Source organism: Bufo bufo, chromosome 3, assembly GCF_905171765.1.
Source record: "Bufo bufo chromosome 3, aBufBuf1.1, whole genome shotgun sequence".
Classification (NCBI taxonomy): domain Eukaryota; kingdom Metazoa; phylum Chordata; class Amphibia; order Anura; family Bufonidae; genus Bufo; species Bufo bufo.
The window spans coordinates 602,865,585-602,891,249 of record NC_053391.1 but is presented as its reverse complement, the minus strand read 5'-3'; positions in this window follow the sequence as shown (position 1 = coordinate 602,891,249).

Here is a 25,665-nt window from a genome sequence, read left to right as displayed (position 1 = left end):
AGATAAAATAGGAGCGCATTCACACTTGAAGGTGCCACTCCCTCAAGCATATACTACAGAGACAAAAAAATCACAGAAAAAACAAAGCTAAAAACATGCTGCACGGTATGATATAAATGTGTGGATGTCCCTGGCCATATTATTGAAGAAAATCACAGAAATAAGATAATAATGCACTTAGTAAAGTAGATTCAAGCATTATATATGGACAAAGTCCTCACTCTGATATGATAAAATCTGAGACACTTAGCCAATATATTTTGATCAAAACACATCTGTGCCCGCCTACCAAGCGCCAAGGTGGTATCAGGTCAGGCGGGTCCTACGCTAGGTGTCTCAGATTTTATCATATCAGAGTGAGGACTTTTACTAAGTGCATTATTATCTCATTTCTGTGATTTTCTTTAATAATATGGCCAGGGACATCCGCACATTTATATATCATACCGTGCAGGATGTTTTTATCTTTGTTTTTTCAGTGATTTTTTTTAACCATCTGTGTGGATTCATCAAAGTTTTTTAAAACCTCACAGAGGTCTAACATCAATGCCAGAAGATCAACTTCAGCACGGCCTGTTGACACTGCTTCCAGCTAGCGACTGATCGCTGACTGCTGCTGAAGGTGGAAGTGGAAGAGGAGGCGGCGGAGGAGAAGTGGGGGTTGGAGCCAGTAACATAGCTGCTAGCGGAGACCCTGATGGACGTAGGGCCCGCAATCCTGGGCGTGGGTAGCAACTGTGCCATCCCAGGGTACAACTCACTCCCGGCCTCCACAACATTCACCCAGTGTGCCGTCAGGGAAATGTAGAGTCCCTGGCCACCAGCATTTTTCCATGTGTCCGTGGTTAAGTGGACCTTCCCAGTAACTGCGTTGGTCAGGGCACGGGTGATGTTCTGGGACACATGCAGGTGTAAGGCGGGCACGGCACACCGTAAAAATAGTGGTGGCTGGGGACTGCGTACCAAGGGACGACCGCTAACATCAGGCTATGGAAGGCCTCAGTGTCCACAAGCCAAAATGGCAACATTTCAATGGCCAGTAATTTTGAAAGTACGCATTTAGTGCTATGGCCTGTGGGTGGGTGGGTATTTGTGCTTGTGTTCAAATGACTGTGTTATGGACATTTAGACGCTGCGCTAGGACAGGGAAGTGGATGTTGTTGCTGATGGTTCATGCGAAGGTCCAGGTGTAGGGAGAGGGGCATCCGGGCCTGCGCCTTCGACAGGGGATTGGACAGCAGTGCGTAACACAGGGGAAGAGGAGGCAGTGGTGTGACCCGCAGACCCAGATTGTGGACCCAGGCATTCGGCCCACTTATTAGGGTGCTTGTATGCCATGTGGCGGATCATTCTGGTGGTGGTCAGGTTGCTAGTGTTCACGCTCTGGCTCATTTTGGTACGGCACAGGTTGCAAACTAGCACTCTTTTGTCGTCTGCACTTTCCTCAAAAAAGCGCCATACTGCGGAACACCTACCTCTTGGCAAGGTAGATTTATGCATGGGGGTGCTCTGTGTAACTGCTGCCGGCTTGTTTGGTGTGGGCCGACTTCTCCCTTTTGCACTGCCTCTTCAAGCCTGTTGCGGTGCTGCAGATCCCTCCCCCTCTGTACTGCTCTCCTCGCTCGGCTTTTCACCTTCCCATGTTAGGTCAGTGACCTCATCGTCAACCACCTCCTCCACCTCCTCTTCCTCACTCTGCTCATCCTCCTGACTTGACCTAACTACAACCTCAGTGATTGACAACTGTGTCTCATCATCATCCACCTTGTGAACGAATGATTGCCGTTCACCACCGTCATCTTCTTGAGACTGTGAAGGCTCAAAAGGTTGGGAATCAGGGCACAATATCTCAGGTCCCTCTTCAAGCGTGCTGGGCGCGAGGGCCAAATGTAATAGTGGTGCTGTAAAGAGCTCCTCGGAATATAAGTGTGGGATCACTCGTTTGGCAAGCCTGACACTGCTGGCACCGCCACCTCATGGACTGGCCGAATAGGACTTAACAGTAGTGCTGTCTTTAATCTAGAAATTATTGGTGAAGAGACCTAGTGTATTAGAGCTGCAGTTCCTATGTTGGCCAGCAGGTGGCTGGCCAACATAGGAGATCAGCAATTAGAGAATTACTATACTCCTTATGGGAGTATAGTAATATTCTGTAAAAAAAACAAAGTAGTGCACATTGTAGCCTCTTAGAGGGGCTACAAAAAGAGTTAAGAAATGTAAAAAGATATAAAAATTTGAATCACCCGGTTTCATTAGAATAACAAAATAGAAAATATAAACATCATGGGCATCACCGCGTCCGAAAATGCCCGTACTATTAAAATATAAAAATATTTTCCCATTACGGTGAATGGCGTAACGGAAAAAAGTATCAATGTGGCTGATTCGCGATTTTTTCATCACTTCTCTTACCCCAAAAAATTGAATAAAATGTAATAAAAAAAGACACACTTTCCAAAATGGTATCAATAAAAACTACAGATCATCCCACAAAAAATTAGCCCCCACACAACTCATTAGTAGTGTTCAGCGAGCATGATCGGCCAAACAACAGTTCGGCCTGAGAATCGCTATGCTGGTTCACAGAAAAAGTTTAGAAATTAATGGAAATGCCATTGAAATGGTTTGAAAGCAGCATGGGAAGGATGTCTGGATGCATCTTAAACTCCCATTACCTATGACTTACAATAGACAACCACACAAAGGCTATATGCCAAAAGCTGGGTATGTGCAAGCCAACAATCTATCTATGAGACAGATACAGTCAGCATACCTTACAATAGCAGCCTTGTGCATTATGAGACATTCAAAACCAGCTCTCATCTGACTGAAAGCCAGTAAGCTTCAAAGTTGCTTTATAACTGTTGGATGGCTTGGGTGGACCTGCGCACCTAGATTATTATCATTAGGGTGACAAAAAGTTTTCTGATTGTCCTAACATAATATTCAATAACCTTTCTATAAAGTTGTGTCATGTAAACTCATTTGCATAATCGTGGGTATATGCAAATTAGCTGAATATGCTTGATTTTATGACAAGACTATGAATCAAATAGATGGCGCTGTTCATGAGTCATGAACAGCGCCGTCTATTGGATTCATAGTCTTGTCATAAGACTATGAATCCAATAGATGGCTCTGTTCATGAGTCATGAACAGCGCCATCTATTGGTTTCATAGTCTTATGACAAGACTATGAATCCAATAGATGGCGCTGGTTATAAGTAGTGTAGATCGCAAATATTGTAATCGCAAATTTTTATAGCAAATTTTCCATGCAAATGGTTTTTCAGCTGAAAAACAAGGCAGATTCTGCTCATTTGCATGTCTTTCCCATATGCCCACGATTATGCAAATGAGTTTACATGACAAAACTGTATAGAAAGATTATTGAATATTATGTTAGGACAATCAGAAAACTTTTTGTCACCCTAATGATAATGATCTAGGGGCGCAGGTCCACCCAAGCCACCCAACAGATATGAAGCAACTTTGAGGTTTACTGGCTCTCAGTCAGATGAGAGCTGGTTTTGAATGTCTCATAGTGCACAAGGCTGTTATTGTAAAGTGTGCTGACTGTATTTCTCTCATGCATAGATTGTTGGCTTGCACATACCCGACTTTTGGCATATAGCCTTTGTGTGGTTGTCTATTGTAGGTAATAGGAGTCCATGATGCATCCATATGTCCTCCCCATGCCGTTTCCAAACCATTTTGCTGGTGTTTCCATCAATTTCTAACCTTTTTCTGTAAACCAGACACCCTCTTTTCTTCAGAACAGGGAGTGCCTGGTTTAATGCTCGGGTTCTCCCATTGACTTGCATTATACGTTGGTGCTGGATCAACACTACTCATTAGACTTAACTATAAAAAAAAGTTATTGGGATCAGAATATGGTGATGTAAAAATATATATATATTTTTTTTAAATTTTGAATTTATTTTTTCAGTATTTAAACATATAAAACCTATAAATATGTGGTAACGTTGTAATTTTATTGACCCAGATATTAAAGGGCACAGGTCAGTTTTTCAGTTGTTTTTTTTTCCCAATTTCACCGCATTTGGAATTTTTCCCCCGCTTCCCACTATTGTATAACATATGAAATAGTGGCATTAGAAAGTACAACTTTTTCTGCAAAAAACAAGCCCCCATATGGATATGTGAACAGAAAAATAAAAAAAGTTATGGCTCCAGGAAATGAAAACGCAAAAACAAAAAACCTCCGGTATCCTAAGGGTTAAATATAGCCCATGACATATTCTTTTTCTATGTTAAGCTAAATCAATATGAAAGAACATCATTATCAATATGTGGGGGATTGGGTCAGCACAACCTGTATGTAGGTGCACATCACTATGGCGAAATACATATACAAACGAAAAATACAAATGTAAAATACAAATGTGATAGCACTCTACATCCAGCATTCCTCCATGCTGGATGAGTCATTGGTGTACATTTTGGCCAAAGCATAATAAGCCACTCACCACGTCAAGGTCGCCTCTAATGAGTGGTCCCTAACACTAGTTCCTACCTGTTCATGGGCCATGACAGCCACACAAAGTCCAGGGATGCAAGTACCAACATGCACGCTGAACCCACATATACTTCTCCTGGAGCCAAATGGCTACTGGTAGGTTCTATATAAGCAGATTCAGTTTTATACTGACTTTAAAACCAGCCTCCAGGACAGATTGACTGGTCAGGTGTGCATGACTCCAAGGAGATCGCCACGCCAGGTCAGCATACACGCCAAGCACACTCTGCTTTTAACCCTGTGCTTGGCGTGTATGCTGACCTGCATTCCCTGGACTTTCTGTGGCTGTCATGGCCCATGAACAGGTAGGAACTAGTGTTAGGGACCACTCATTAGAGGCGACCTTGACGTGGTGAGTGGCTTATTACGCTTTGGCCAAAATGTACACCAATGCCTCATCCAGCATGGAGGAATGCTGGATGTAGAGTGCTATCACATTTGTATTTTTCGTTTGTATATGTATTTCGCCATAATGATGTGCACCTACATACAGGTTGTGCTGACCCAATCCCCCACATTTTTTCTTTGTAGTATATATTGGAGGCGTGGCGATCTCCTTGGAGTCATGCACACCTGACCAGTCAATCTGTCCTGGAGGCTGGTTTTAAAGTCAGTTTAAAACTGAGTCTGCTTATATAGAACCTACCAGTAGCCATTTGGCTCCAGGAGAAGTATATGGTGGGTTCAGCGTGCATGTTGGTACTTGCATCCCTAGATCCGATGAAAGCTGTATTTTCCCCGGATGGGGTTAAAAGCAGAGTGTGCTTGGCGTGTATGCTGACCTGCATTCCCTGGACTTTGTGTGGCTGTCATGGTCCATGAACAGGTAGGAACTAGTGTTAGGGACCACTCATTAGAGGCGACCTTGACGTGGTGAGTGGCTTATTACACTTTGGCCAAAATGTACACCAATGCCTCATCCAGCATGGAGGAATGCTGGATGTAGAGTGCTATCCCATTTGTATTTTTCGTTTGTATATGTATTTCGCCATGGTGATGTGCACCTACATACAGGTTGTGCTGACCCAATCCCCCACATTTTTTCTTTGTAGTATATATTGGAGGCGTGGCGATCTCCTTGGAGTCATGCACACCTGACCAGTCAATCTGTCCTGGAGGCTGGTTTTAAAGTCAGTATAAAACTGAGTCTGCTTATATAGAACCTACCAGTAGCCATTTGGCTCCAGGAGAAGTATATGGTGGGTTCAGCGTGCATGTTGGTACTTGCATCCCTGGATCCGATGAAAGCTGTAGTGGCACCGGACGGGGTTAAAAGCAGAGTTTGCTTGGTGTGTATGCTGACCTGCATTCCCTGGACTTTGTGTGGCTGTCATGGCCCATGAACAGGTAGGAACTAGTGTTAGGGACCACTCATTAGAGGCGACCTTGACTTAATGAGTGGCTTATTACGCTTTGGCCAAAATGTACACCAATGCCTCATCCAGCATGGAGGAATGCTGGATGTAGAGTGCTATCACATTTGTATTTTTCGTTTGTATATGTATTTCGCCATAGTGATGTGCACCTACATACAGGTTGTGCTGACCCATTCCCCCACATTTTTTCTTTGTAGTATATATTGGAGGAGTGGCGATCTCCTTGGAGTCATGCACACCTGACCAGTCAATCTGTCCTGGAGGCTGGTTTTAAAGTCAGTATAAAACTGAGTCTGCTTATATAGAACCTACCAGTAGCCATTTGGCTCCAGGAGAAGTATATGGTAGGTTCAGCGTGCATGTTGGTACTTGCATCCCTGGATCCGATGAAAGCTGTAATGGCACCGGACGGGGTTAAAAGCAGAGTGTGCTTGGCGTGTATGCTGACCTGCATTCCCTGGACCTTGTGTGGCTGTCATGGCCCATGAACAGGTAGGAACTAGTGTTAGGGACCACTCATTAGAGGCGACCTTGACGTGGTGAGTGGCTTATTACGCTTTGGCCAAAATGTACACCAATGCCTCATCCAGCATGGAGGAATGCTGGATGTAGAGTGCTATCACATTTGTATTTTTCATTATCAATATGTTCCCATTATTGATTGCAGGTTGACTGTTTGGAGAAATACATCCTCCTGACAAGTTTCATTAAAAGAAGCACTCCCACAACATTTTTAATTCTCTTACCTGTTACAAAGGTGCATGAAGTAATCTGTAGTAAATGTACAGTAATCTTCTTACTGGTGACTGTATTTTTGAGTTATAACCTCCCTTCTGATCCTCAGATGTGTCATGTCAAAAGCACTCTGTTCTCCAACTGACAGGACAGGAAGTCAGCTACTTCTCTATTTATTCTTCTGAGACTGACATTTAGGCTCCATAGTAATATGTAGAGAAACTGGCTTCCTGTTGTGAGAGATTGGAATCCATTTTGTATCGGGGTGCCATCTTATGAACCTAGGATGAATTCTGCAAGAAGAGACAATAGGTTTTCTTATGCTTGCTAGTAACTTGCTTTATCGGCACAGTGCCAGGGTTACCGCTAGAGATGTCGCGAACATAACATATTCCGTTCGCGAACGGCGAGCGTGAATTTCCGCAAATGTTCGCGAATGGGCCTACCGGGCAAACCGCCATAGACTTCAATAGGCAGGCGAATTTTAAAACCCACAGGGACTCTTTCTGGCAACAATAGTGATGGAAAAGTTGTTTCAAGGGGACTAACACCTGGACTGTGGCATGCCGGAGGGGGATCCATGGCAAAACTCCCATGGAAAATTACGTAGTTGACGCAGAGTCGGGTTTTAATCCATAAAGAGCATAAATCACCTAACATTCCTAAATTGTTTGGAATAACGTGCTTTAAAACATCAGGTATGATGTTGTATCAATCAGGTAGTGTAAGGGTTATGCCCACTTCACAGTGGCAGACTAAACTCTCACAGACCAAACTCCCCGTTTAACGCACCGCAAACAACCGCAAACAGTCCATTTTCACAACTGTAAACTCCCAATTTGCACAAGGTTGGATACCAAGCTAGCCATGTCCCGTTCCTTGTCCTCACTGACATCATTGAAGGTCTGTTCCTCCACCCAGCCACGTACAACACCAAGGGTCCCTGAAAGGTGACAACAAGCCCCCTGGGACACCTGCTGTGGTTGGTCTTCCACCTCCTCAAAGCCACCTTCCTCCTCTGACTCCTCTTCTTCAGACTCCTCTCTCTGCGTTGCTGCAGGTCCAGCAATCGACGACGACAAAGCTGCTTCTGGTGGTGATGGTGACCACAACTCTTCCTCTTCATGCTCATCTACGGCCTGATCCAGCACTCTTCGCAGAGCACGCTCCAGAAAAAACGCATATGGGATGAGGTCGATGATGTTGCCTTGGGTTTGACTGACCAGGTTTGTCATTTCCGTAAAAGGACGCATGAGCCTACAGCCAATCTGCATGAGCATTCAGTAACGTAGCCAAAAACTGCCCAGCTCCGCAGAGGCTGCACTCTTTTTTTTTTAATTAAAAAAATCTGTTCTTACCAGTTTAATCTCTGTTTTGTCCCCTATCAGGGACCGGTGTATGGAATAGATTTTAGGAACCAGGAGATGGAAAAAGATGCTTGGTCGGTCCTCTTACTTCCAATTTGGGGCACTGCGCGTGCGCCGTGCAATCTACTGTGCTACCCGATATGAGTGGTATGTTAAGTAGTACTATTCCTATCAGTTTAATCCCTGTTACGTCCCCTATCAGGGGCCGGTGTGGTGTATGGAATAGATTTTAGGAACCGGGAGATGGAAAAAGATGCTTGGTTGGTCCTCTTACTTCCAATTTGGGGCACTGCGCGTGCGCCGTGCAATGTACTGTGCTACCCTATATGAGTGGTATGTTAAGTAGTACTATTCCTATCAGTTTAATCCATGTTATGTCCCCTATCAGGGCCGGTGTGGTGTATGGAATAGATTTTAGGAACCGGGAGATGGAAAAAGTTGCTTGGTCGGTCCTGTTACTTCCAATTTGGGGCACTGCGCGTGCGCCGTGCAATGTACTGTGCCACCCTATATGAGTGGTATGTTAAGTAGTACTATTCCTATCAGTTTAATCCCTATTACGTCCCCTATCAGGGGACGTGTATTGAATAGAGTTTAGACAACCGCAAAGAGTTGTCAATAGTTGACACACTCATGACATAAATTTTATTCCTCTATGGGTAAATCTTGGTGTAGTGATGACTGTGCTCGTGTGCACGTTTAGGAGATTGCAGGCGATGGCGGTTTTTCAAATCCTATGGTCGTGCTGAGGTAGTTCAGTGACAGTTAAGTGACCCAGAAAACAATGATTCTGCAGTGTGGGCCCATTGTTGGCCTAGTAGGCTTTAATGATCACCTTAGATGATCACAAAGAAAATTTATGTTTTTTCTATGCAAAATTATCCAGCCGATCGCTTTTGGTCTGTTCACAATGAAGCAACGACCTTATCATCTGGGGTGTGCCAACATTGCCATTGCCAACACACACATAGAGGTGATCGCTTCATTGTGATACGCAAGCCCCTTCACCACAACAAGGTAACGATCACGAAGGGGAATTGACACATGTATGTGCCTTTTTTTTGTTTTGTTTTTGCAGCCACAGTGCAGCACCAGAGGCCAGAAAAATTAGGCATGTACACATGCCTGAAAAATTATGTATTGTTGCCGCCGCTAGGTATTGATGTTTTACAGGCAGAAAGTGCACTAAAATATTGCGGCTTGAACCCTAGTTGGTGGCGGAGAATTCACGCAAGTCATCCGGCATGCAGAGATTAAATACAGCAGCGTGTGGACCATTTTTAGCCCAAGGCATCTCATCAGGCCTTTTTTAGTCAAATGCATCTCCCACTGTCAGTCCCTTCGGGATCCATGCCTTATTCATCTTAATAAAGGTGAGGTAATCTAGACTGTTTTGACCTAGGCGACTTCTCTTCTCAGTGACAATACCTCCTGCTGTGCTGAAGGTCCTTTCTGACAGGACACTTGAAGCGGGCAGGCCAGAAGTTCTATCGCAAATTGGGATAGCTCAGGCCACAGGTCAAGCCTGCACACCCAGTAGTCAAGGGGTTCATCGCTCCTCAGAATGTCGATATCTGCAGTTAAGGCAAGGTAGTCTGCTACCTTTCGGTCGAGTCGTTCTCTGAGGGTGGACCCCGAAGGGCTGTGGCGATGCGTAGGACTTAAAAAGCTCTGCATGTCCTCCATCAACAACAAGTCTGTAAAGCGCCCTGTCCTTGCCGGCGTGGTTGTGGTAGGAGGAGGATTACTTTCACCTCTTCCCCTGTTAGATTCCTATTGTGCTGTGATATCACCCTTATACGCTGTGTAAAGCATACTTTTTAACTTGTTTTGGAACTGCTGCATCCTTTCCGACTTCCGGTAATTTGTTAACATTTCAGCCACTTTCTGCTTATACCGGGGGTCTAGTAGCGTGGCCACCCAGTACAGGTCGTTCTCCTTCAGCCTTTTTATACGAGGGTCCCTCAACAAGCATGACAGCATGAAAGACCCCATTTGCACAAGGTTGGATGCCGAGCTACTCGTCATGTCCCGTTCCTCGTCCTCACTGATCTCATTGAAGGTCTGTTCTTCCCCCCAGCCATGAACAACACCACGGGTACCAGATAGGTGACAACGAGCACCCTGGGATGCCTGCTGTGGTTGGTCTTCCTCCTCCTCAAAGCTACATTCCTCCTCTGACTCCTCTTCCTCAGACTCCTCTTCCAGCGTTGCCGCAGGTCCAGCAAGCGATGATGATAAGGCTGCTTCTGGTGGTGATGGTGACCACAACTCTTCCTCTTCACGCTTATCTACGGCCTGATCCAGCACTCTTCGCAGGGCACACTCCAGGAAAAAAAAAAATGGGATGATGTCGCTGATGGTGCCTTCGGTGCGACTGACTAGGTTTGTCACCTCCTTAAAAGGACGCATGAGCCTACAGGCATTGCGCATGAGCGTCCAGTAATGTGGCAAAAAAATACCCCAGTCATACAAATACTCGTTGACGGCTTTTTCTTGTTGGAGCAGGCGGTCGAACTTTAGGAGTTTTGAATTCCAACGTGTCGGGCTGTCGCAAATCAAGCTCCTCACTGGCATGTTGTTTCGCCGCTGAATATCGAATATCGAAAAAGTGCGCCATGGCCGTGTAGGAACGCCTGAAATGGCCACACACCTTCCTGGCCTGCTTGAGGACGTCCTGTAAGCCTGGGTACTTATGCACAAAGCATTGTACGATCAGATTCAACACATGTGCCATGCACGGCACATGTGTCAACTTGCCCAAATTTAATGCCGCCAACAAATTGCTTCCGTTGTCACACACCACTTTGCCAATCTCCAGTTGGTGCAGGGTCAGCCACTGATCCACCTGTGCGTTCAGGGCAGACAGGAGTGCTGGTCCGGTGTGACTCTCTGCTTTCAGGCAAGTCAACCCCAAGACGGCGTGACACTGTTGTATCCGGGATGTGGAATAGCCCCTGGGGAGCTGGGGGGGTGCAGTTGTTGTGGAGCAAGACGCAGCAGCAGAAGAGGACTCAGCCGAGGAGGTTAGCGAAGAGGATGGAGTAGGAGGAGTAGAGGAGGTGGCAGCAGGCCTGCCTGCAAGTCGTGGCGGTGTCACCAACTCCTCTGCAGAGCCACGCATTCCATGCTTGGCAGCCGTCAGCAGGTTTACCCAATGCGCAGTGTACGTGATATACCTGCCCTGACTGTGCTTTGCAGACCAGGTATCAGTTGTCAGATGGACCCTTGCCCCAACACTGTGTGCCAGACATGCCATGACTTCCTTTTCCACAATAGAGTACAGGTTGGGGATTGCCTTTTGTGAAAAAAAAATTCGGCCTGGTACCTTCCACTGCGGTGTCCCAATAGCTACAAATTTTTTGAAGGCCTCAGACTCCACCAGCTTGTATGGTAAAAGCTGGCGGGCTAAGAGTTCCGACAAGCCAGCTGTCAGACGCCGGGCAAGGGGGTGACTCTGTGACATTGGCTTCCTACGCTCAAACATTTCCTTTACAGACACCTGACTGTGGGCAGATGAGATGGAACTGCTGAAGGTGAGAGGCGAAGTGGTGGGTGATTGAGAGGGGGCAAGGAGGACAGCAGTAGTTGACGTGGCTGAAGATGCTGGACCAGGAGGAGGATGGTGGCTTTGAGTTTGTGTGCTGCTTGTACTCATCATGTGTTGATCCCATAGGCGTTTGTGATGTGAGATCATGTGCCTTCGCAAAGCAGTTGTACCTAGGTGGGTGTTGGACTTCCCACGACTCAGTTTCTTTTGGCACAGGTTGCAAATGGCATCGCTGTTATCAGAGGCAGACACGGAAAAAAAATGCCACACTGCTGATCTTTGCAATGACGGCATTCTGGTGGTGGCAACAGCATGCATTGATTGGCGTGCTGTCTGGCTGACCCCGGGTGCCGATGCATGCTGTCTGACTGTGCCACTAGCTCCTTGCTATGACCTCCCCCTGCTTCCAACTCGTCTCCTCCTCCTCTCTGTCTCCCCATCTGAACTTTCCCCCTGTTCTTCTTCTCTTCGAGCGGGCACCCATGTGACATCCACAGACACATCGTCATCATCAACCGCTTCACTTGTATCTGACAACTCAGCAAAGGAAGCAGCAGCGGGTACAACATCATCATCATCACACCGTACGTCCATGTGTGTAATCCTGCCTGACTGAGACATATACCTGTTATCTACATCCTCTGGCAATAATGGTTGAGCATCACTCATTTCTTCCAACTGATGTGTAAATAACTCCTCTGACAGATTAAGTGAAGTGGCTGTGGTGCTAGTGTTGGTGGTGGCGGCAGGCGGGCGAGTGGTAACTTGAGAGGTGCCCGAAGCTGAGCTGGAGGAGGATGGTGCGTCAAGGTTCCAGTGGAAGCTGTAGAAGATTGGGTGTCCTGTGTTAGCCAGTCAACTATGTCCTCAGAATTTTTCGAGTTCAGGGTACGTGGCCTCTGAACACTGGGCATTATTCTAGGGCCAAAGGAAATCACAGCACCACAACCACGACGGCCCCTGCGGGGTGGCCTGCCTCTGCCTGTCATTTTTTTTTAGATTAGTGGTACTATGTGTGCAAGGTACTGTGCCACCCGATATGAGTGGTGGGCAGTGGGCACAGTACACTCTGTGGGCCTGACACACACGCTGGCAGGCAACTGCAATTATATTACAGAGAAAAAATTGTTTTCCTGTTTTAAATGCAAGCTACTGTGCCACCAGATATGAGTGGTGGGCACTGGCAGTGGGCACAGTACACTCTGTGGGCCTGACACACACGCTGGCAGGCAACTGAAATTATATTACAGAGAAAAAATTGTTTTACTGTTTTAAATGCAAGCTACTGTGCCACCAGATATGAGTGGTGGGCACCGGCAGTGGGCACAGTACACTCTGTGTGCCTGACACACGCTGGCAGGCATCTGCAATTATATTACAGAGAAAAAGAAAAAAAAAAGACTGATGTACTAGCCTTAAAAAGGGCTTTTTGGGGTGCTGTCCTTACAGCAAATCAGATGAGTCTTTGAGGACTGGAGTGGACACAGAACACTGGCCTAGCTAACGATTTCCCCATTAAATCAGCAGCAGCACTGTCCCTGCTCTCACTAACACTGCAGCTTCAGAATGAATCTAAGATGGATGCTGTCCTTGCTTTTTGATAGGAGGTGGGAGGGTCTGGGAGGGAGGGTATGCTGCTGATTGGCTGGAATGTGTCTGCTGACTGTGAGGTACAGGTCAAAGTTTGCTCAATGATGACGTATAGGGGGCGGACCGAACATCGGATATGTTCGCCCGCCGCGGTGAACACGAACAAGCTATGTTCGCCGGGAACTGTTCGCCGGCGAATAGTTCGGGACATCTCTAGTTACTGCTTCTTCAGTAAAAGATGCATATTAACCTGTTGTTACAAACACATAACCGCTTTGCTTGATATGCTGCAAATCTTTACCTTATTTGGTATGGTTATGGAACATATCAAACTGAACAGATAAAAAGGAACCTGTTATGTCAATAAAGTTCGAACCTGATTCAGCTGATCTGGTGTCTGTGTCAGTTCTCTGAGCGCTCATATATCCATATCAATTGGGACCCCGACAATTATAGATGTAAGGACTATTGTCCCTAACAAAACTTGGCGCCCAACTTGGGGCTTGACTAAAGGACACTTATTCAATTTCCCGATAAATGCAGACACACTGGACCGGGACGGGCAGATGGGAGAATCAGCGCTGAAAGGTAAGAGATTTTATTTTACAAACCTAATCTGTCCCTCCCTGACTGGTTGTCTATTACAGAAAAACATGTGAAGGAACGTACATATTGTCCTTTTACAGTTGAGTCTTATTTTATAACCTTTATTAACTTAATGCCTATGATTGTTGGGTAAGAAAACCGTTATGAGTCCAACTGGGAAGTTTTTGGTCTGGCTTTAGGTATCACTGTATATGTTTTATTTGTCATTTATTGTATGTGGAAGATTTTGGATCATTACAGAAAGGGAAATCAAGGTCAGTGGACACCGATGTCCGGTTTGTAGACATTGATTAACGGTAAATAGTCTTCAGTAACAGAGTACACTAGGTCGATATATGGAGGAAGCTCTGAGGAAATCTGAAAGGAGGAAATAGAAGTCAAGTCTAGAGTAATTACTTTCTGTAGTGTGTCAGTTTGTGACAATGGGTAACAAATTACAGTATAGCAGAAGGTTACGAAACAGCTAAGACTTTGGTTGAAGAAAGAGGAGGTAAAGAAGGTCTGAAGAATGTGGATAGGGTGTTGCAGAAGGCACGTATAAAATATGGAAATATGGATTTAGAGGTTTGGAAAAGATTCAGGAGGACTCACAGTCGTTGGATAAAGGATCATAAATGTTAAGAAGTTGTGGACATTTGGACAAGAGTAGCTCATGAGATCAAAAAGGAAGGATGGAAGGGTGAGGTCATAAGGGGAAGATTGTTATATTGAAACCAACAGAAAAAATGGTGTGGTGTTAAACAAGCAGGAAGTGCTCAAACCCATATGCAATTGTGCATGTGCATACAGGGGAGAAAATCCTGCACTTGTAGCTCCTTGCTAATGGCGATCCCCAACAAAAATGCATACAGTGGAGGATGCCTGCCACGGACCACAAGTACCACAATAGACATCCTACATAAGATAGCAATTATGTGGATGTGATAACCAATATAACAATATAATAACATTTGCAGGTGCACTCTGCGGTCTTACTAAACCCTCATACTGATGTTAAAATTTAGAGATTAGCCAACATATCCTACTGTAGAGAACATGTCTGAGCCTGAGCACTGCGACAAGGTTTCTCAAGTAGCTCTGGACCTAACACTCACCTACCTCTGCCATATGGGCAATACCAGGAGCCCGTGGGCGAATTACAGGAGCGTGAGGTCCGACTCATAGCCAACTCACCAGTTACCTCCAGCATGTAGCCATGATTGAAATGGGAAGAGGGAGGAGTCTGCGAGTCCCACTCAAGACTGGCTGATATGGCCCAGGCCTCACAGGTTCACCTAAATGTAGCCTGTGGATGGAAAACAGGCACACTTAAACTGGAGTTTATATACCTCCAAGCATCTGTATATACAAACTTACAGAAAAAATGGCGTGGTGTTAAACAAGCAGGAAGTGCTCAAACCCATATGCAGTTGTGCATGTGCATGCAGGGGAGCAAATGTTATTTTATTGGAAGATTGTTGTATTGTCAGAAAGAAAAACATCAGGAATCTGTTGATACTCCACCTCCATATCTCTTGGCTAGTGGCCCCAGAAAAAGTCCTGTGAATGGCCCGGAGAGGTAGACGTGTAACATATGTGGAACTCAAAATCCTGATTGGACAGATACATGTAAAGTCTGTGGGGCACCCATACCTCAAAAGCCTGCAGGTATATATCCTTTTTTAAACGAAAAATGCAAATGTGATCGCACACTACATCCAGCACTCTGCCCTCCATGCTGGATGAGACATTGGTTTATATTTTGGCCAAAGCATAGTAAGCCACTCACCGCGTCAAGGTCGTCTCAATTGAGTGGTCCCTAACTCTTGTTCCTACCTGTTCATGGGCCATGACAGCCACATAAAATCCAGGGAATGCAGGTCAGCATGCAAGCCAAGTACACTTTGCTTGTAACCCCGTCCGGTGCCATTACAGCTTTCATCGGATCCAGGGATGCAAGTACCAACATGCATGCTGAACCCACCATATACTTCTCCTGGAGCCAGATGGCTAATGGTAGGTTCTATATAAGAAGACTCAGTTTTATACTGACTTTAAAACCAGCCTCCAGGACAGATTGACTGGTCAGGTGTGCTTGACTCAAAGGAGATCGCCACGCCTCCAATATATGCTACAAAGAAAAAAGTGGGGGGTTGAGTCAGCACAACCTGCCTGCAGGTGCAGATCACTATGGCGAAATACATATACAAACGAAAAATGCAAATGTGATCGCACACTACATCCAGCACTCTGCCCTCCATGCTGGATGAGACATTGGTTTATATTTTGGCCAAAGCATAGTAAGCCACTCACCGCGTCATTTTTCGTTTGTATATGTATTTCGCCATAGTGATCTGCACCTGCAGGCAGGTTGTGCTGACTCAACCCCCCACTTTTTTTTCTCTGTAGCATATATTGGAGGCGTGGCGATCTCCTTTGAGTCAAGCACACCTGACCAGTCAATCTGTCCTGGAGGCTGGTTTTAAAGTCAGTATAAAACTGAGTCTGCTTATATAGAACCTACCATTAGCCATCTGGCTACAGGAGAAGTATATGGTGGGTTCAGCATGCATGTTGGTACTTGCATCCCTGGATCCGATGAAAGCTGTAATGGCACCGGACGGGGTTACAAGCAAAGTGTACTTGGCTTGCATGCTGACCTGCATTCCCTGGATTTTATGTGGCTGTCATGGACCATGAACAGGTAGGAACAAGAGTTAGGGACCACTCAATTGAGACGACCTTGACGCGGTGAGTGGCTTACTATGCTTTGGCCAAAATATAAACCAATGTCTCATCCAGCATGGAGGGCAGAGTGCTGGATGTAGTGTGCGATCACATTTGCATTTTTCGTTTGTATATGTATTTCGCCATAGTGATCTGCACCTGCAGGCAGGTTGTGCTGACTCAACCCCCCACTTTTTTTCTTTGTAGCATATATTGGAGGCGTGGCGATCTCCTTTGAGTCAAGCACACCTGACCAGTCAATCTGTCCTGGAGGCTGGTTTTAAAGTCAGTATAAAACTGAGTCTGCTTATATAGAACCTACCATTAGCCATCTGGCTCCAGGAGAAGTATATGGTGGGTTCAGCATGCATGTTGGTACTTGCATCCCTGGATCCGATGAAAGCTGTAATGGCACCGGACGGGGTTACAAGCAAAGTGTACTTGGCTTGCATGCTGACCTGCATTCCCTGGATTTTATGTGGCTGTCATGGACCATGAACAGGTAGGAACAAGAGTTAGGGACCACTCAATTGAGACGACCTTGACGCGGTGAGTGGCTTACTATGCTTTGGCCAAAATATAAACCAATGTCTCATCCAGCATGGAGGGCAGAGTGCTGGATGTAGTGTGCGATCACATTTGCATTTTTCGTTTGTATATGTATTTCGCCATAGTGATCTGCACCTGCAGGCAGGTTGTGCTGACTCAACCCCCCACTTTTTTTCTTTGTAGCGTATATTGGAGGCGTGGCGATCTCCTTTGAGTCAAGCACACCTGACCAGTCAATCTGTCCTGGAGGCTGGTTTTAAAGTCAGTATAAAACTGAGTCTGCTTATATAGAACCTACCATTAGCCATCTGGCTACAGGAGAAGTATATGGTGGGTTCAGCATGCATGTTGGTACTTGCATCCCTGGATCCGATGAAAGCTGTAATGGCACCGGACGGGGTTACAAGCAAAGTGTACTTGGCTTGCATGCTGACCTGCATTCCCTGGATTTTATGTGGCTGTCATGGCCCATGAACAGGTAGGAACAAGAGTTAGGGACCACTCAATTGAGACGACCTTGACGCGGTGAGTGGCTTACTATGCTTTGGCCAAAATATAAACCAATGTCTCATCCAGCATGGAGGGCAGAGTGCTGGATGTAGTGTGCGATCACATTTGCATTTTTCGTTTGTATATGTATTTCGCCATAGTGATGTGCACCTGCAGGCAGGTTGTGCTGACTCAACCCCCCACTTTTTTTCTTTGTAGCATATATCCTTTTTTGACAAAAAACAGGATTGTGCCACAACAAGGACCTGAAGGTCAAGGACAAGGAGACGTGTCATCATCAGGGACTGACGGGGAGCCACCGGAGGAGTGGGTGGACATAGAGGACCACAGTATAGTTATGCCACACTGACTGAATATCATCCCTGGAGTCCAAAATATCAGTTGGGAATGTTAGGGAGACTACCTGACCCCCTGACGCGACCCATGCCCACAGCTAGTATGTTACAACAAGTCCAGGTGACATACGGGGATATTTGGGTAGACCTGGGTGACTTGATGTTATTGAAAATGAGGGAAGCCCAGTACCAAATTGTGAGTCCCTTCCTAACTGACCATACACGTAGGGACAACAATATTTTGTCATGGGAAAACTGGGAGAAGACCCTACCATCAGGAACAGAATATGTATGGGTATTCACAGACTAGACTAAAGAAAGAGAATGAGAATTCCTGGAGTCTGAAGGACGTAGTATAGGGGCCTCAAGAGACAGTGGAGGCTTTTGCAGCTGGACTACGGACTATCTGGACTGACATGGGGTGGGATCAAGCTGGACAAATGGGAGAAAAGTTACTGACTTCTGCTTTTATGGAGGGTTTAAAACCTGCCCTACAGAGTAAACTCAAAGCCTGCAAACCAGAATGGCGAGTCATCCCATTATCCCAGTTGATAGCGGTAGCAAAAGGCTTAGAGTTAGACCTAGAAAAAAGAGTCAGCCCACCCCTGTCAAATATGTCAATCAAGGACAGGGACAAGGATCAAGGACAGGGACAAGGATCACAGAGACCCTGCAGAGATTGTAAGTGCTACAACTGCAGGAAACCTGGTCACATGAAAAGAGATTGCTGCTCCCCACGGGGACCACGGGAATCATCAAATGATGCTGACTGCAGAGACAAACCCAGCTCTACAGCCGTCTTTACCCCCTGTTGGGAAACAGGCAACCCCGTCCCGATACTGCTAACAAAAACCAAAGAAAAGTACCCCCAACTTCATATACCTGTAACTATAGGTAACAAGAAGGCTGTACCATTTCTGGTTGACACGGGGGCAGCTAAAACTGTAGTAGACCAGAACTTTTTGCGTCCGTACCAATTGACCCACTGGCATGTACCGGCTGTGGGATTCACGAAGGAGACTGTTTTGTCAAAGAATCTGAACCTGTTAAATTGAAAATTAAGGATAGCACTGTAGTCACTCAACTATTAGTTAAAGATAATCTGCCCGAACCACTCGTGGGGACTGATGTGCTGCATTGGGGGCCCATATACATTTTGAACCAGATAGCACTACTCGAATAGACTTTAACACCCCTGAATATATCATATTGTGTCCTCTGATATCATTGGTGGCCCTTCTGGACGACAAAACCCCAGGACTGAGCCCTGATCAGGAGATTGCCCTCAGTTTCATACCAGAAGAACTTTGGGCAACATCCCAAACTAATATTGGAAAGATGCCCGTGTCCCCAGTGATGGTTCATTTGAAGCCAGGGTGTCAACCCCCTCGAGTGAAACAGTACCCTCTTAGCCATGCCTCAGATTGATGCCTTTTTACAGACTGACGTGTTGGTAAAAACAGTGTCCCTGGCCAACACTTTGCTCTTTCCAGTGAAGAAGAAGTCTGTCAAAGGACAGCCTGTCAGTTACTGGATGGTGCATGACCTGAGAGAAGTTAACAAAGTGACAGTATTGCAGACCCCATTGTACCCAACCCTCATACTCTACTGTCCTAGGTACCATCCACTGCTGTGTGTTTTACAGTTATTGGTTTATTGAAGGCCTTTTTCAGCATGCCTCTGTACCCAGATTTCAAGTATCTGTTTGCCTTCACATTCAAGGGCAACCAGTATACCTGAACTGTGTTACTCTAAGGAGCTCAAAACTCTCCTACCATGTATACTCAGGCTCTACGATCTGTTCTAACTGGCTGGAAGCCTCCCGGTTAAGTGGCGTTATTGCAGTATGTAGATGACTTTCTTCTGTGTGCGGAGGATAAAGGTATTTGCTCTGAAGCCATCCTATCCCTTTTGATGCTTTTTTACCAACATGCGTGTAAGGCTTCAAAGCAGAAACTGAAGTTCTGAAGGAGTAGGTTGTGTTTTTGGGACATTGTCTTTCCCACGGAGCCCACCACCTCACTCCAGAAAAAAAAAGAAGCAGGAGAGAAGACACTGCTGCCCAAAGGGCCACAAGAACTACTTGTATTCCTGGGACTTATGTCTTACTGCAGACCATGGATACATCATGCCTCAATGCTAATGAAACCTCTTTATGACTGTTTGTCAAATATCACATTTGAACTCACTGAGGAGGAGGTAAATAATTTTCACACGCTAAAACTGTGTATAGTATCTGCTCCGGCTCTGGATATTCCAAACTATGATGAAGGTTTCCAGTTGTACTGTTCTGAAAATACAGGGCCATAGCACGCCGTGTTAACCCAGAAGCACTGTGACCGCCAGAGGTCGGTGGCGTACTCCTCAGCCAGACTAGACCCTGTGGCCAGAGGCGCCCCTTCCTGTGTTAGGGCAGTAGCGGCAGAGCAAGCAATGATCGAAAAAGAGCCTCTGAAATAGTCTTGGACTATCCAGTCACAGTGCAAACTCCCCATGACATTCAGGGTATACTTACTCAGGTACAGCCTATTCACATCTCAATGGCAAGGCAACTCAAACTACAGTGTGCCCACCTCATGCCCCTAAACATCACTTTTAAACATTGTACTATCACAGATTCAGAAATGGGAGAGGGTAGTATTAAAGGCACAGGTAGCCTTTTGACAGACCTAAAGGAAAATGATCCACATGATTGTGTACAATTAATGCAACAAGAAATGTCAGGGTTTAATCATGTCCATGAAACTTGCTAACCCAGATCTTAATATATATATTTTTTTATGCATTTATTTTTATTTATTTATTTGTTGGGGGAGGGGCATTTCAAATTTTGGGTTCTCATTAATCTGCAATAATAATATAGATGATAAAACATAATATTATACTACATTACTATAGACTCCTATTCTATTTATCTAACTATCTATCTATCTATCTATCTATTATTTATCTATTTATCATCTATCTATCTATCTATCTATCTATCTATCTATCTGTTATCTATCTATCTATCTATCTATTATTTATCTATCTATCGTATCTATCCATCGTATCTATCTATTGTATCTATCTATCTATCTATCGTATCTATCTATTATTTATCTATCTACTATCTATCGTATCTATCTATCTATCTATCTATCTATCTATCTATCTATCTATTATCTATCTATCTATCGTATTTATCTATCGTATCTATCGTATCTATCTATTGTATATATCCATCGTATCTATCTATCTATCTATCTATCTATTATTTATCAATCTATCTACTATCTATTTTATCTATTTATCTATTATTTATCTATCTATCCATCCATCTATCGTAATTTCTCTAGGAATGCATTAACATAAACCCCCTATAAGTTTGACTGACTCTACATTTGTCAGTATTCACACCTTCCCTTGTCATCCTTTTTTTAATCTATTTTTTTATTTTTTTTTATTTTCAAAAGAGCTTTATTAGAAAGCTTTGTATCATACATCAAATTTTTGAAACAGCATTTGTAATTAACATAGTGTAGAGTTAATAAATGTATACAGTGAATGTCACAATATATTGAGCTATGATAACAGCAGTGAAAAAGAATATGGTTATGGTGGGTCAATGCTTCAAACACTTGAAATTCTCAAAGTGTTCCCAATTTTCCCAGGTATTTCAGAATTTAGAGTAATTGCGATTTTCCCAAGCTGCTATTTCTTAAAACCTATATATATTGTCGTATTTCCCTATCCATTGATCCAGGGAAGGGAGCTCCTGCTTGAGCCAAAATCTAGGTATTAGAAGACGGGCACTAGATAAAAGTATTTTAAAAAAAGGGGGTATCACCACCCCAGGGCATCGGGGATAGAAGCCTAACAAGGCTGATTAGGGGGACAGAGAGATTTTCGTTTTGCACACCTCATTACTTTTGTTAAAAATCTCATTCCACCATTTTTGAATCAATGGGCACAGCCACCACACATGGTATTAGGAGCCTCTATCTGCTCTGCAATGCCAGCAAATGTCTGTATTTGTTTTATCGTATCTGCTAGTGATATCAGGAGTTTTGTACCACCTAGAGAGAATCTTGTACCCATTTTCTTGAATTCTAACACATCTTGAGGTAACGTGGGGTGTCACGAGTAGTCTAGAGCATTCTTCAGGTCTAAAGGAGCAATCCAAATCTCGTTCCCATAAACCCACAAAGGCCAGTTTTGGTGAAGAGAAGGGAGTATTAAGTATCTAGTAAAAGGTCGAGATTGGTTTTGTTAGTGGAGTAGACCTAACTATCAAGCTTTCGAACCAGATGAGAGGTCTGAGAAGCACTGGTTTTGGGATGTTTTTAGATATAAATGTTCGGAGAATGGATAACAAAGGTATATGGGGTTTCAAAACCGGGATCATGGATACAAGGGATTCTCCATCCAATATCGATCCATTCTCATCAAAGAAGGAAAGTACTGGAGTTTTCATTTGTCGAATACATGTAGGGAGAATTTGTCTCAGTGCTAGTAGGGCAGCACTAATTATATCTCTCATCTGGATCAGTGGAGATGGTAGAGGGATCCCTAATGAGGACGATTGAAACCAGTTCCAAGTATCTATAGTGGCCCTGACCATATGGTTGGTTTGGGCTAGAAGATTTTAGGGTTCGTTGGTCCTAATAATAATCTCCTGAAATACAGTACAGACCAAAAGTTTGGACACACCTTCTCATTCAAAGAGTTTTCTTTATTTTCATGACTATGAAAATTGTAGATTCACACTGAAGGCATCAAAACTATGAATTAACACATGTGGAATTATATACATAACAAACAAGTGTGAAACAACTGAAAATATGTCATATTCTAGGTTCTTCAAAGTAGCCACCGTTTGCTTTGATTACTGCTTTGCACACTCTTGGCATTCTCTTGATGAGCTTCAAGAGGTAGTCCCCTGAAATGGTTTTCACTTCACAGGTGTGCCCTGTCAGGTTTAATAAGTGGGATTTCTTGCCTTATAAATGGGGTTAGGTGTCATGGTCTTACCTTCTTGCTGTTCTCCTTCGTTTGACATGTGCTGGCGGCCATCTTGGTTTCTGGGTTTCTTGTAGCCTTCCACCCTGCGGCTCCTCCTTCCCACTGGGAGGAGCTGGATGCCTAGCTCATATATATAGGAGGTCTGTGGCTTCAGTTGCTTGCTTGGTCCTCCTGTGTTCACATGCTTCTAAGACTGCTGCTGCTTCTGGTTCCTGATCCTGGTTTCGTCTGACTACCCTGCTGGTTCCTGATCCTGGCTTCGTCTGACTACCCTGCTGGTTCCTGATCCTGGCTTCGTCTGACTACCCTTCTGGTTCCTGATCTCTGGCCTCTCAAAGACTCTGCTTCGGTTTCACCATTCGTTTGGACTTTTGCTTTACAGCTTTATTTTCAATAAAGCCTTCTTGTTTTCACTTATCTCTTGTTGTACGTCTGGTTCATGGTTCCGTGACATTAGGACCAAGCCATGAGTTCTGACGGTACAGGGCCATCCTCGCTACCCATGCTGGTTGCCAGACTTGATCAGCAGGATCACCTGTTGGGTAGGTTCGCTGTGGCGTTGCAAACCCTGCTTGAACGCACGGCTCATTTCGCTCCCGTTGCCGATGGGTCGGTTGTCGCTCCTACTGCCGCTCCGGTTGTTGCGCCAGAGTCTACCCCGACACCTGTTGTTGCGCCTGCGGTGTTTCGGGGTATGACCGGTTCTGCCCCTCTTCCACAGCGCTTTGGGGGAGAGCCAACTCAGTGCCGAGGTTTCCTTAACCAGGTGGGCATTTATTTCGAGTTGCTGCCACATGCCTTTCCTACTGAGAGATCAAAGGTGGGCTTCTTGATCTCGCTGCTCTCGGACAAGGCCTTGGCCTGGGCCAGCCCTTTATGGGAGAACAACAATCCGGTGGTTGCCGAGTTTTCCGGTTTTGTTGCTTCTCTTCGGAAGGTATTCGATGTGCCGGCTCGTGCTGCCTCTGCTGCGAAGCTCCTTATGTCCATCAGACAGGGTTCACGATCCGTAGCTGAATACGCCATTGAGTTTCGTACCCTGGCAGCAGAGGTGGGCTGGAATAATGAGGCTCTGGTCGCTGCTTTCTCTCATGGTCTCTCGGATGCCTTGAAGGATGAGGTTGCAGCTAAGGACCTACCAGTGGAGCTCGAGTCTCTTATTTCTTTCCTGATTTTGATTGACACCAGACTCAGGGAGAGACCTTCCTTTAAGGAGAGCCTGCGGAGGTCTTCTAACAGATTGGTGCCTACGTTTGCCGTCCCACCCGTGCCTCCCTCTCCTCCCACGCCTCCTGGGGATGACTTGTCTGGGGGTGAACCCATGCAGCTGGGTCCGAGGGGGAGAGGGTACTCCGGAGACGCGAGGGTCGATGCATGTACTGTGGTCTCGGTGGGCATTTTCGGTTGGCATGTCCGAACCGTCCGGGAAACGCTCGTACCTGAGATCCTGTCGGGGGCAGATCTTGGGTGGAGTCTCCTCGTCCCCGGTTTCCCGTGTTGACAAACCACTGATCACTGTTGTCCTCTCCTGGGTCGGGGGCTCGATGACGACCGAGGCGTTGGTGGACTCTGGTGCTGGTGGTTTGTTCATTGATAGTGTGTTCGCTGCCCCCAATTCCATTCCTCTGCAGGCTCGAGGTTCCCCACTGGCTCTTGAGGCGATAGACGGCAGACCCCTTCTGTCGTCACACGTGACTCATGAGACCCTTCCAGTGCGGATAGCCATTGGTGCCGTTCACAGAGAGTCGGTCTGTCTCCAGGTTATTTCGTCTCCACACTACTCGGTGGTCTTGGGGTACCCCTGGCTCCAGAAGCATAATCCGACTTTCGATTGGAGATCGGCCGAGATCCTCTCGTGGTCACCGCAGTGTGGGGCTAGTTGCATCCATGGGTCTGTCAAGTTGCTGTGTACTTCCTCGGACTCTCTGTTGCCTCCTGAATACGAGGAGTACCGGGATGTATTCGATAAGGTGCGCGCGGTTGCCCTACCTCCGCACCGCCCATACGATTGTGCCATAGAGTTACAACCTGGTGCCGTTCCTCCTCGTGGCAAAGTCTATCCACTGTCGGTAGCGGAGAATGAGGCCATGGAGGAGTACGTGAGGGAGGCGCTTTCACGCGGACACATTCGCAAATCCTCATCCCCGGCAGGGGCTGGATTTTTCTTTGTGAAAAAGAAGGGCGGTGAGTTGAGGCCTTGCATCGATTACAGGGGTCTCAATCGCATCACGATCAAGAACGCTTACCCGATACCCTTGATTTCCGAGCTGTTCGATCGCCTTAAAGGGGCCACGGTCTTTACCAAACTCGACCTGAGGGCGGCATATAACCTGGTAAGGATCAAGGCGGGCGATGAGTGGAAGACCGCGTTTAACACCAGGACCGGTCATTATGAATCCTTGGTTATGCCCTTTGGGTTGTGCAATGCGCCCGCAGTCTTTCAGGAATTCATCAACGATGTTTTCCGTGACCTGTTGCAGCAGTGTGTGGTGGTCTATTTGGATGACATCTTGGTATATTCTGAATCCATGGAGGCCCACATTCTGGATGTCAGACGAGTGTTGCAACGGTTACGAGAGAACAAGCTGTTCGGTAAGCTTGAGAAATGCGAATTTCACCGATCCCAGGTAACCTTATTAGGTTACATCATTTCCGCTGAGGGGTTCTCCTTGGATCCTGAGAAGGTTTCGGCTGTCTTACAGTGGCCCCAGCCCAGTGGTCTTCGTTCCCTGCAGCGCTTTTTGGGCTTCGCCAATTATTATCGGAAGTTCATCAGGGACTTTTCCATGCTGGCCAA